The 12,143-nt window shown below is 39.7% G+C and overlaps 1 protein-coding gene across 35 annotated transcripts in view; it reads right to left on the reverse strand.

Annotated features, from left to right (window-relative positions):
- Window positions 1–12,143, reverse strand: part of Nrxn3 (neurexin 3) — a 1,695,425-nt gene that overhangs the window by 137,182 nt on the left and 1,546,100 nt on the right. The window lies entirely within an intron of this gene.

The raw sequence follows: 12,143 nt of genomic DNA on the forward strand, positions 1-12,143 counted from the left end.
TGTGGTGCTATGCTAATGTACCAAGTTGTTAGCGACAGAGCTCTGAGACTGGAGGCTATATATAGGAGATTTTTTGTGCAAAGTCATTAGAGTTGGGGCAGAGGAGAACCTTTGAACAGCTGCAGCAAAGATCCTAACAGACCCTAATGACCAGAGGGAACTCTGTGGCTGGAAGATCCTTCCCAGTGGTTCAGTCTTTAGACAAAGGTCAGATGCTTTCTGTCTCCTTCACCAGTTATTGGGTATGTGTCATTCCCAGGAAGGGGTTTGACCTTGGGCAAGGTAGCCTCTTAAGTCAGGGAAGTTCTTGGTGAAGGACTCAATGAAGAGCCCTTAGTCAACTCTCCTAACTGCTAAAGAGAACAGCCCATTGTGTTGCAGGGACTGTCTGGGTTTTATACTCTATGGATATACTATTTTGATAGATAAATTATAACTTTAGATTATTTTATTGCTTTGTTTAAAGAAAAAAAAATGAGTCATCAACATTGTGTTTTTAGGCATGAATTACCTGGGGAAAATATCTGTTTATATTCAGAAAATACTTAAGAATACTAGGGTCTGAGGAGGTGGCTCAGTTGGTATAACACTTACTATATGAGCATGAGGATCTTGGTTTGGTTTCCCAGCACCCAAATATATCCTAGACAAGAGTGGTGGACACCTGTAACTGACGGTGGATATCCAGGGCAAGCTGGCTAACTATACGAGTTGAATTGGGGGTAGAGGGTGCTCTGGTTTCAAGTGAGAGACATTGTCTCAATAAATAAGGCAGAGAGTAGCAATAGAGGAAGACACCTAATATCAGCTTTTGGTCTCCACATGAACACACATGTGCACCCACACATATAAATATGCCACATTTATGTCTATAGTTACTGGCAGATTGTACATCCCTTTAAAGCACAGTTTCCATTTAATTCATTATTTCTTTACATTTGAAATTTAAGAAGTATCCTATATTTTATTTTTATTTATTTATTTGACAAAGAAAGAGAGAGAGGTGAGAGGAGTGGGGAGAGAGAGAACGGGCATGCCAGATCCTCCATCCAGAGGCATGTGCCCCTTTGTGCATCTGGCTAACGTGGTCTTGGGGAATCAAACCTAAGTCCTTTGGCTTTGCAGACAAATGCCTTAACCGCTAAGCAATCCCTCCAGCACTCCCCTTTTTATATTATTGGTGTTGTCCAACTACCTAGGACTGTACCTGGCCATACTAGCTATTCAATTAATTATGATAATCGCTAGTTGAATTGAAGCTCCGTTTAAAATTGAAGCTGTATGTGGTGCCACAGACATAAATCCTGTATCATCATAAACTCAATTTTGGAAGTGTAGCATTTTATAAATCAGATTACAGCACCCTCTGCCTAGGCTAATGAATTTGCCATTTTATTAGTAAACATATGAGCTGTGATAGCATGTCCATTATGATCCATTTCTCAAACAGACCCTGTTACTCACTCCTCTTACATAACTAAGCCATCAGTAATTTACCAATACTCTTTCACTGAGTGAGAGATAGGGAGAATTTGACACTGTGTTGTACAATAAACAGAGAGAATTGCATGTGTGTATTTTAAAAGTAGGCATTGTGAAAACTTGAAATCAGCCAGAATAGGGAGGTAATTATATTAAGGCAGTTACAAGGCAAATGAATTTATTCCATCCTGTCTTTTGTATAAGTAGTTAAGGAAAATATTTGCATAAGTTGTACTGACTCTAGTAGAGATGGAATAATATCAAAACATGCAAAATTAAATGTGTACAGGGGAAATAAATGACAAAAAACATAGAGGACACAAAGTAGGTGTTATTCATATCGTACTTTAAACCAAAACAAACAACAATAATGAAATAAATGCACAAACCTGAAAATAAAAGACAATAGGAAAACCGCTGTTGAAGGCAAGTTTTCTATAGTAAAATCTATCATTTCTCTTTGTCCTTGCTCATTTCTCCTTCATGAAGTGCACTTTCAAATGTCATACAGTCCCCCCTGCCAATAGATCACATGTTCTCTAGCAGGATAGACAATGTAGTAAGGAACTAATAATGATAATAATAATAGTAATGAGAAATGGCCTTGGAGGTGTATTTCATGTGTCTTGCTCACTCCTTGTCTTTCTGCAGCAGAATCGTTTCCCAGCCAGTGGGGCATTAATCATCAGAACAGCAGCTCCAAGATAAAGGCCAGGTAAAATTTCATTGTGCATTATGGTATGAGCTGTAGTTGTGTGAGGATGTGTCTCTCTCTCAGTATCTTGGAGGAGGACGTCAAAAAGCAGAGCAGAAAAATCTGTCATTTTATAAATTTAAACTGCTCAAGATGGTCAGGATCGGTTCCCCATTGTTACCATAGATTAAAATCATTCACATCCTTCTGCTTTCATTGGAGGTCACCTCTCAGGAAGGGGGATAAGTATTATGACAAGTTAAATTCTTTTTTTATTTTTTCCCATCTGCCTCGGGGTATGAAGCTGAGGCAGGGAATGGGCAGAAGGGGTAATGGGAATGAGGGAGCGGTAGCCCTGGCTAATGGAATTTTGTCTCTTTGCTAATCCTTAGTTAGACATCTGCTCTTTTACTTACATAATACTTGGAATTGTTAAGACTGTCTCTCTTGGAGTGGTCTGAACCAAGTTTGGGGACATGATATGGGTAAACAGATGCTATAAGTACTTAACAAGGAGTAATAAATTTCAACTAGATCCTTGCTACAAAAGTGAGCATATGAGTGAATCATCTGGGGCTTGTATATGATCTGTGGCAATGCTCCTATCCCCAGTCAGAGACTGTACCCTTCAGTAAGACTACCGGGGGTCATGCAGATTGCTAAAGTTAATAAATATCATAGGCATCATTTTCTATAGTACATATAAATATTCATGAATATTCCCCTCCCTTCCTAACATATACATATAATGGCATACATAATTGGACAGAGTGAGTGATACAATAGATTACACTAAATATAGAAGTCAATCAAATCCCATCAAGTTTGCTGTCTCTGGTCTGCCGTCCATCACAGACACTTCCCTGTCATTTCATCCCAGCATGATAAAAAAAAAAAAAAAATCAAGGAGAACCACACTTCCCCATTTAGTTAACAGTACCCACTCTCCAGACCTCTGAGGCAGTAACTAGAAGGATTGAAAAGGCAAGGCTGTCATAACAGCATCAGTATGTTTCTAATTTCTATATTCACTCAAACATGCACTGGGAAGGTATGAATGTACACCCTACCTTCCCACCATCTTGTCACAGACAGAATGGGAAATATACATCTCAGAGCTTGGCTAGTGACAGTGAATGATTGAACTCACTTCCCCACTGATTATAAATAGAAAGTAAAGGATATATTTTCAGAAACAAAGAAACAAATTCTTGAGCTTCATTCTAAATGCGAACCATTTATTTTCTGATTATACAAGAGGTATTTATTGTTAATATACACTTTACATGGAAGTGACCATTGTGGAAGATCTTCAGATAAGTTTCAACAAGCAGGAAATGTGAAAAAGAATCATTATATTATGATGCTAATTAAATCAATGATATTGCATTCACCTTTCTCAACCTCAATCCATTGAATGGGCAAATAAGTTTCATAATGATTAAATAACATATTTTCCTATTGGTTTTACTCTTCATCTTAATTTTTCTTTCTTTCTACTTCATTCAGTGATTCATTAAATTGTTCCTATGTGTGTGTGAGACACCATATTATATGATGTTGGGAAAATATATTGGAAAAATTAGGATTTGCATTTATACATTTTTGATGAAGAAAGAGCAGAGGCCCATGGAAGGGAGCTGCTATTACACATGACAATTAACAGCATAGCAAAAAATAAAATACAGATGTAAGACTTGAGTAGCAGCTGAGCTTTCCATTGTAATCCATTTTAAAAAGTAACAGCAATAATAACAACCTAGTACTAAGCTTGACTGATTGTAACTTTTATTATACTCTCTTACCACATCCTTAGAGCTGGTTTTGTAATCTCCATATTTCAGATAATGTAACTCAGCTTCAAAAATATAACAGACAAAATCCCACAATGGAAAAATGAAGATTGCCTAGAGTTGTGGTTTTAAAAAACAAAAAAAAAAAAAAACCTTCCCTATCCATAAGTTAGCTCCCAATGCACTTTCTATCATATGAGACACCTCCACCAAACTGTTCAACAAAGGCATTCACTGGAGGTGCCTAATGAACACTGAATACTCAGTGTCCAGATTAATGGTATTTCAATGTAGTACTTTTAAATCAATATTTTCTTAATTAATATCACATTGTTATAATATAAAACAGTAACTTCAAAACAGCAGCATTTGAAATCTGACACAATTATTGGCTTCATTTGTTCAAGGAAGACCAAGAAGCCCCATGTGCCTGGCACCCTGTGGTAGGAAATATGACAGATTAGTGTCAGGGAGATGATCATAGAGATAGTGTAAGGCTTAGACTCTGAACTTGGATAAACAGTCTTTTAGATAACTAGGAACCTCACTCTTGAGTTTTAAACTCACTTGGAGATGGCCACATGTGGTTACCAAAGACTGGAACTCACAAACCCACCCAGCCCTTTAGCTGTATTATTATGGGCACTTGATCAGCAACGTGGTGGGAATTCTACTTTATCAATATTGCAGCCTCATAAAAAGGACAGCTCAATCATCCCACTGAGAACATGCATGCTTCCAGCCTGTCTGTCACCAAGACCCTATGAGGGGCCCTTATGGAGATCACGCATCATTTCAGGAAGTGCCTGTTCTGGCCATTGGAATTAATGAAGTCAAAAGGGATGGAAACAAAGGATTCCCACACTCCCTTCCCTGGGCATTTGTACTGCCAACGTATGAGTCTCTGAGGGGCAGACAGACCCATCAGCCATTTTTTTCTCCTCCTCTTTCTTCATCAGAGGTATGCAATTCCAGAGAGAAAATATCACTTGAGCACCTTACCAGGCAACAAGTAAATTAGAGCCCAATTTCCTTCCTCCAAAACTATCCTCTGAAATGGGAAGAGAAAGTACCTGTAAGTGGAAGACGGGAAATATTTCCTGGCTGGCAGCTAAAGTCTAATTAGACTGACAAATCTTCAGCTCCTGCCTCAGTTATGAGGCTTGGCAGGAAAGGAAGGAGCCCGGAGCCACACATTATGTAAGGCTGTTAATCAATATTAGTTGAGCCCTGAACCTAAAAATAAACTTCCCCTGGAGGCTTTGTTGTCAAGTGGTAAAAGCAAGGGACAGGAAACTGCAATCCTAGTCTCTATTCTGCCAGGTGCCTGGAAAAAGACAGAGGGTGCCAGAGGGGATGATTCTTTGGTCCAGTATAACTACTTTTAGTAGAGGCTGGTCTATGACTGTCTGTAGTATTTTGAATAGGGTTCTTCTGTTTTGCATCCCAAGCAAGACAGCTGGATTATTCAAAGAACTGGGAGCAGAGAATTTGTTGTCCTTGCTTACGCCTCAAAATGCCAGCATGCTATAAATCTGAGCACCATGTATATAACCTAACAGTATTAAATTGCTAAAAAGACGTGTAATAAATATTTAGCAAACACAATTCCTACCCCAGTACATGAAAGCCTCCCACAGAAATCTTTTCTCATTGGCAAGCTGAGAGTTCTGTCTCAAACTGAGAACTCAAACAATATCCTGGTCATGGTGGCCTTGTTTGTGAGTAGAAAAAACAAACAAACAGAAACAGTCTTTCTGTTTGTCCACTCTCATGAGGACTAAGATCATGGATATGCTGTGGATTCTGGCTGAGTGTCTGGTGGACAGGAATTCCTAGTGTGAAGCATTTTGGTGAACATGCCTGAATTGCCTTCCATGACAAGACCGTGTGGGGCAGGGAAGTACTGTTATGCCCCTTTGACAGATAATGAAACCACAGCTTGAGGAGACTAATCAAACTGCCCAAAGAGCTGCAGCTAAGTACTGGGAAGAAATGAGCGTGGATCTCAGAGGCACTCCTGCTGCCTTATATACTTACTTACATACGTACATACTCCACTCAGGAGAGATGGCACGCAAGGGGCAATGTTTTAGTTCTACGCTTTTGCCTTGTTTCATGTTGTTACCATCACTGTCAAGTGTGTTTCTCATTATCTAATACTAAAACTCAACAGTTCAAAGGGCTTCCCATATCAGCATTGCTACAAATCCTGAAAATACTATTGCTCTCTTCTGGATTTTTTTTTTTTTTTTACATATCTGTGTGCATGTATGTTCAAGGAATTTGGGTTGGTACACGTGCATACATATATGTTCTTGTTCATCTGGATACCACAGGTTGATATATTTCTTTATCATTTCTTCACCTTATGTGTGTATATATGAGTGTGCATGTGTGTGTGTGTGTGTGAGAGAGAGAGGAAGAGAGGGACAGTATGCGTGAGTCTATGTCTCTTGATGTACCTAGAAGCACACTAATTTGGACAGACTAGCCTGCCAGTTCTAGGGCCCTTCCTGTCCTGTCCCCACTTCTCCGCTGTTGGGATTTCAGGAATGTGCTACTGAGTCTGTGTTTCACATGAGTGTGAGGGATCCAAACTCAGGTCCCCATGCTTCTGCAGAGAGCACTTTTCCCACCAAGCCATGTCACATCAGCTTCACGTTTGGAATTTCTGAAAGTAGGTCACCTTTGCTCATCACAGCTATGATGCTTGAGATAACAATGAAATCTCACAAGCCTTATGGTCTTTAATATGACTGTTTATTAAGCTAGTTCCAATCCTGGCTGAGCATTGTGATTTTTTTTCGGGCAATTTTCTGGTGGCACATAGCACTGGCCAATGTCGAGGTGACTTTGCCGTGCCCAGCATAGAAAAAGTGGGTCATGATCAGTGTCCTGCTAATAGCTTATAAACAATCCCAAGTGGTGATTTGCACAGAACATACTGAGCTCTTTCTTTGCTGATAACAACTCAGACTGGCAGCCAAAGATAAGAGAATGCACATTATCCTTGGAACTGTTTCTCTCTTGGTCCTTTCCTTTCCTCTGGGAACAATTGGTTTTAGTGGCTGAAAGTACCGGTAGTGTTACTTTAAAAAAAAAAAAAAAAAATCTTGCTTTTCACATTTTCCTTCTGTCCTGAATAAAGACCAAGGAATCTGAATGTAAAATGGGTCATTTCCCCCATTTTAGAACATGCCCTTCCAGTCTCATTCTGGATATCCATCTGTATTCAAGTCGGCACTAGTAAAAGTCCTGGCATTGTGCTGGTGTGTAGCTCAGAGGTCAGAACTTTCCTAGTGTTCATAAAGCTTTTGGTTTGATCCTTAACACTGAAAAAAGAAGAAGAAGAAAAAAAAAGAAAAACACTACCTGTGGAATTTGGAGGCCATGACAATAGTAACAACCTCAAGAAATCCTCACTAGTGCTCTTCCTTGTTGACATCAGGGAGCTTTAGATCACGGCCCTCAAAATCTGAGTATGTGGACCCCTTGTACGTCACCCCTCTGGCTTATAATATCGCTTGTAAAACTTGGATTTCCTTGACATCTAGTTGCACCCATTCTATAAGGCCCAGCTTATAACTGTCTAATTCATGAGAAGTAGCCAATTCACCCAGTATACCACCACTCAGCTCTCTCATTCAGAAGACACTGCCTCATACTCATAGCTGATGACAAGCCCTCTTGCTTTCTTTAGATATTAAGCTCCATGGCACAAAGGGACCTCTTCTTTGCATCCCATGAAATACATGCAAATAGGTGAACTTTAAAAGAATTTATTTTGCAAGGCCCACAGAACTTTAAACTCAGATTAAATATGAATTTAAAAAAAATACAACAAGGTAGGTTGTAAGGTGGCAGAAAAGTCCATTTCTTTCTTTTTAAAAATATTTTATTCATTTTAGAGAGAGAGAAAGAAAGAATGAGGAAAGTGTGCCAGCAACTCCAGCCTTGGCAACTGAACTTCAGACACATGTACCGCCATGTGCATCTGGCTTACATGGGTTCTGGGGAATTGAACCTGGGTCCTTAGGCTTCCCAGGCAAGCACTTTAACCACTATATCATTTCTCTAGTGAGAGAAGTCCATTTCTGATATTATAGATACTTTTGATTTTCCAGGACTAATTCTAGTTCAAAATTCTACTTTGATCCTACTGAAAATTCCTATCCCCAAAACTTCCTGCCCCCTACTCTGAACTACATCCATCAACAGAAACAACCCTGCTTGCTTGGGTCGGTTATTGTTTGGCTTGTACACTGAGTATTGTTGATGGAACACAATAGTGATGGCTAACGCACTGATAGCCCTGAGCGTTTTACTTGCATTAGCTAAATTGTGCTTAGACTAGTCATATAGCATAGGCACTGCTAGAAACCTCCTTCCCCAGGTCACAATGTATGGGGATTAGGTGGATGACAAACTCTTGCTGCTCCTCCTATCGGGAAGTGAGATTTCTGTTCTCCTGAAGCTGAGAAAGCCATGGGAGCTCAGCTCAACAGAGCAATAAATAAATAATACAGACCCAGTGTGTAGACCCAGGATCGGAAAAGCTGGAAACTTCTGTTTCCTACTCTTGAGCACTGTCTTGGAGTCCTGATCCTTCCTAAAGGAAGTCTAACTATTCTGCTGAAGAGACCACAGGGTGAAGCCTAGAGACTATCTAGGAAGGGACATGGTAACTTTGAACCTATTCTTTCCAGTTAACCACATACCCCTGGCTGGGGGAATAAGGGACATGAGCCAGGGAAGCTGCAGAACGACCCTAACCAAATCCATGAGGGAAGGAAGAACTTCCTCACTGAATCCTGCTCAAAGTTTTGATTCTAACTTACCAGGTCTAATGACAGAGTTGTTTTTATCCATGAATTCAAGGGAAAGGTTGTGTTCTCTGCAATCTGTCTGGAGTCACATTGCTAATTTGAGAATGAACAAGACTTTAAACCCAAGCTCTCAGGCTCAACTCCACACATAGACCCACCAAATTGCACCCATATCAGCGAACAAAAATTGTCTGAGCACCCTGAATCATTCTGAAAGTAAAGATGTCCTCCAGGTTTTCTAGTTTTAGTTACTGATTAGCTACAACCTAGATAATATTGCTGGTCTTCTGATCTATTCAATGCATTTTGAGTACCTACTAAGTGTCAGACATTTATTTTAGAATTTTACAACCATCACATTTACTTTAGAATCCTCTTTCTTAACTTTTTCTTTTAATTGAGGGGCACATCTGAGGTATTTTTCTTAATACATGATCAAGATCTGTGGCACAATGGCTTTGAGTAATTTAACATGGTTTATGTCACTCACAAGCAATTCTGTACACTCATCTGTAAGGAACTGGAGTATCCCAAGATCAAAGCACCAATTATTTCCAGGAGACAGGAGCACTGGAGAGCTATATCAGCTCAAAAAACGATTTGCTCACATTCACACACAGTTAAGAGCAGCACTAAAAGCACTTTACAGTGTTCCTTTGATCTGATAAGAGCACAAGCTGTGGTCCAGCAGAAATGAACCCCTCCATGTGATTTCCTCGGCTTCTGCTTGAGGAAGGAACCAGTGGATTTTGGAAGAGTCGCAGTTTTATACCTGTGGTCTCACAAAGTTGATTGGTTTTTCTCTTATGAGAGCCCCATTTTAGGACAACTATGCTTTAATTGTTATGGTAAAGGCAAAAATAGAACAGAACAGAGCATCATTTAGTAAATAGTATATATGTGATTTTATGTACATATGTAGAAAAAGGGTAATGGACTAATGAGTACAAAATTTAATCTTATTTTTTTTTTCCAAAGTGCTTCAGAAAATAGATCAAAGTTCTATGAATATTTATCCAAGACAATTAGCTGAAACATACAGCATTTGAAACTCCTTAGAACCTTCTTCACCCAAAGTGTCTAGAATCTAGCAAGCATCCTGAACTTTTGGGTAGGCCTTTCAAAGCAGAACAAACAGCACAGGCTTGAGAATGAATGTTGATGTTAGCTTCTTGTCGCTGGAACAAAGCACCTGACCAGAAGCAGCTTATGGGAGGAAAACGTTTACTTCAGGCTTACAGTTTCCAGGGCCATGTTATCATACCAAAGAAATGCAACCAACTCACAACATAGCAGAACCACAACAAAAGAGGGAACAGTGGGTTTGAGCTGGCTCTGAAGACATAGTAGGTCTAGATTCCTCAAATCTACAGTCTGCCATCTGCAATACACCTCCTACAGGAATGTTCCACCTCTCAAATGCTCTACCAGCTGTGGGCCAAGCAGGAAGTTCAAACAAAAGTACATGAAACTGGGCTGGAGAGATGGCTTAATGGTTAAGCGCTTGCCTGTGAAGCCTAAGGACTCCAGGCTCAATTCCCCAGGACCCATGTAAGCCATATGCACAAGGTGGTGCATGCATCTGGAGTTCCTTTGCAGTGGCTGGAGGCCCAGATGTGCCCATTCATTCTGTCTTCTTCTTTCCCTCTCTGTCTATTGCTCTCAAATAAATAAATAAAAATAAACAAAAAGATACACAAAACTATGGGCTGGAGAGATGGCTTAGTGTTCCAGGTGCTTGGCTGTGAAGCCTAAGGACTCAAGTTTGATTTCCCAGTACCCAGGTAAGTCAGATGCAGAAGGTGACACATGTGTCTGGAGTTTGTTTACAGTGGCTGGAGTCCCCGGTGAACCCATTCTCTCTCTCTCCCTCTTTTTTTCTCTCTCTCTCCAATAAATAAATAAATAAATAAAATATTTTTAAAAATTTAAGTAATGCCTGAAACTATGGGAGACATTTACATTTACATTCAAACCACCACAAGGAGGTTTTCCAGTTTTTACAGAGACAGAACAATGATCTTGTGTCAAAACCATTGACACATTACTATTTCCTCAAGTTTGTTTTTATACAAAGCATGGAGTCTGCATATTCTTCAACCTGTTCTAATCAGTTCTGCAAGGCCACTGGCTTTCCTCCAAGCATATGTATTTATGTACCTTGAAAAACAAAGTGTCAGGCTGGAGAGATGGCTTACCTACAAAGCCAAAGGACCCAGGTTTGACTCTCCAGGACCCATGTAAGCCAGATGCACATGGTGGTATGGTACATGCATATGGAGTTTGTTTGCAGTGGCTAGAGGCCCTGGAATGCCCATTTTCTCTCTCTCTCCCTGGCTATTTCTGTATATATCTGTCCAATAAAGAAATAAGCATATATATATATATATATATATATATATATATATATATATATATATATGAGGTGTCAACAGATTTATAACTCATTTTTATAGCCTTAGAAGAAATGAAAGGAAAGACATGTAAAGATGCAATCCAGTTATTACAGAACCCAAAGGAAAAGAGGCACACCAGAAAGACGTTGACAGGGTGGGCACTTGCAAGTGCCTACTGCTTCCAAGAGATGGTGGCAAGATCTACATCCCTCAAACCCATTCTCTCCTGGATTTTCTGAAAGTGCAATATTTAGGAACTTATGCAACTGTCCCCCATTTATCTATTTGCTGCAAGAGAGAGAAACTGAGGACTGACAATTACCATGAATTGAGGTTAATTCCCTGAATTCCTGAATGACATTAAATTCTCCTGTGGTCAGTGAAAATTTATCCCTAAAAGGGACTCCAGGATCAGCCGTTCCATGAAGAAGAAGCCTTTTACTCCCTTGCTCCCCACAGAACTAGCAGAATATATGGTGACAGAAACACGTTTGCTAAACCTGTACAAGCAGAGCTCCTTTCATGAACAGTGACCAGATCTACACTTGAGCTGTAGAGAGTTACAATAGAAATACACATTGCTTTTTTATCTTCTCAGTGAGTGGAGTGAGGTGTCAGGAGGTATTGTTTTAGTATCAGCAGAGAAATGCTATTTTTATCTTTCAAGCATGTATGTAGGCATTCATGGACTCACATGTGTGACTATGACACTTCTCTGTTCTATGGGCTCTCAGTAGACTTCGAAAAAGGCACAGAATTGTTTGATAACATCACCAATACAGACAGATTCAAATTGTTCCTAAGGAGTTGTGAAAGCAGCAGGTAGGATTTCTGCTCAAAGAAAAGAATTAAAAAAAATATTATGGCAGCCTACATACCTGTACCTTGGTCACATAAGTTTAATTCAGAGAAATGAGAATGCACAGTGATGGAGGGGGGAGGCTAACTG

This window comes from Jaculus jaculus, chromosome 7, assembly GCF_020740685.1.
Source record: "Jaculus jaculus isolate mJacJac1 chromosome 7, mJacJac1.mat.Y.cur, whole genome shotgun sequence".
In the NCBI taxonomy this organism is placed as follows: domain Eukaryota; kingdom Metazoa; phylum Chordata; class Mammalia; order Rodentia; family Dipodidae; genus Jaculus; species Jaculus jaculus.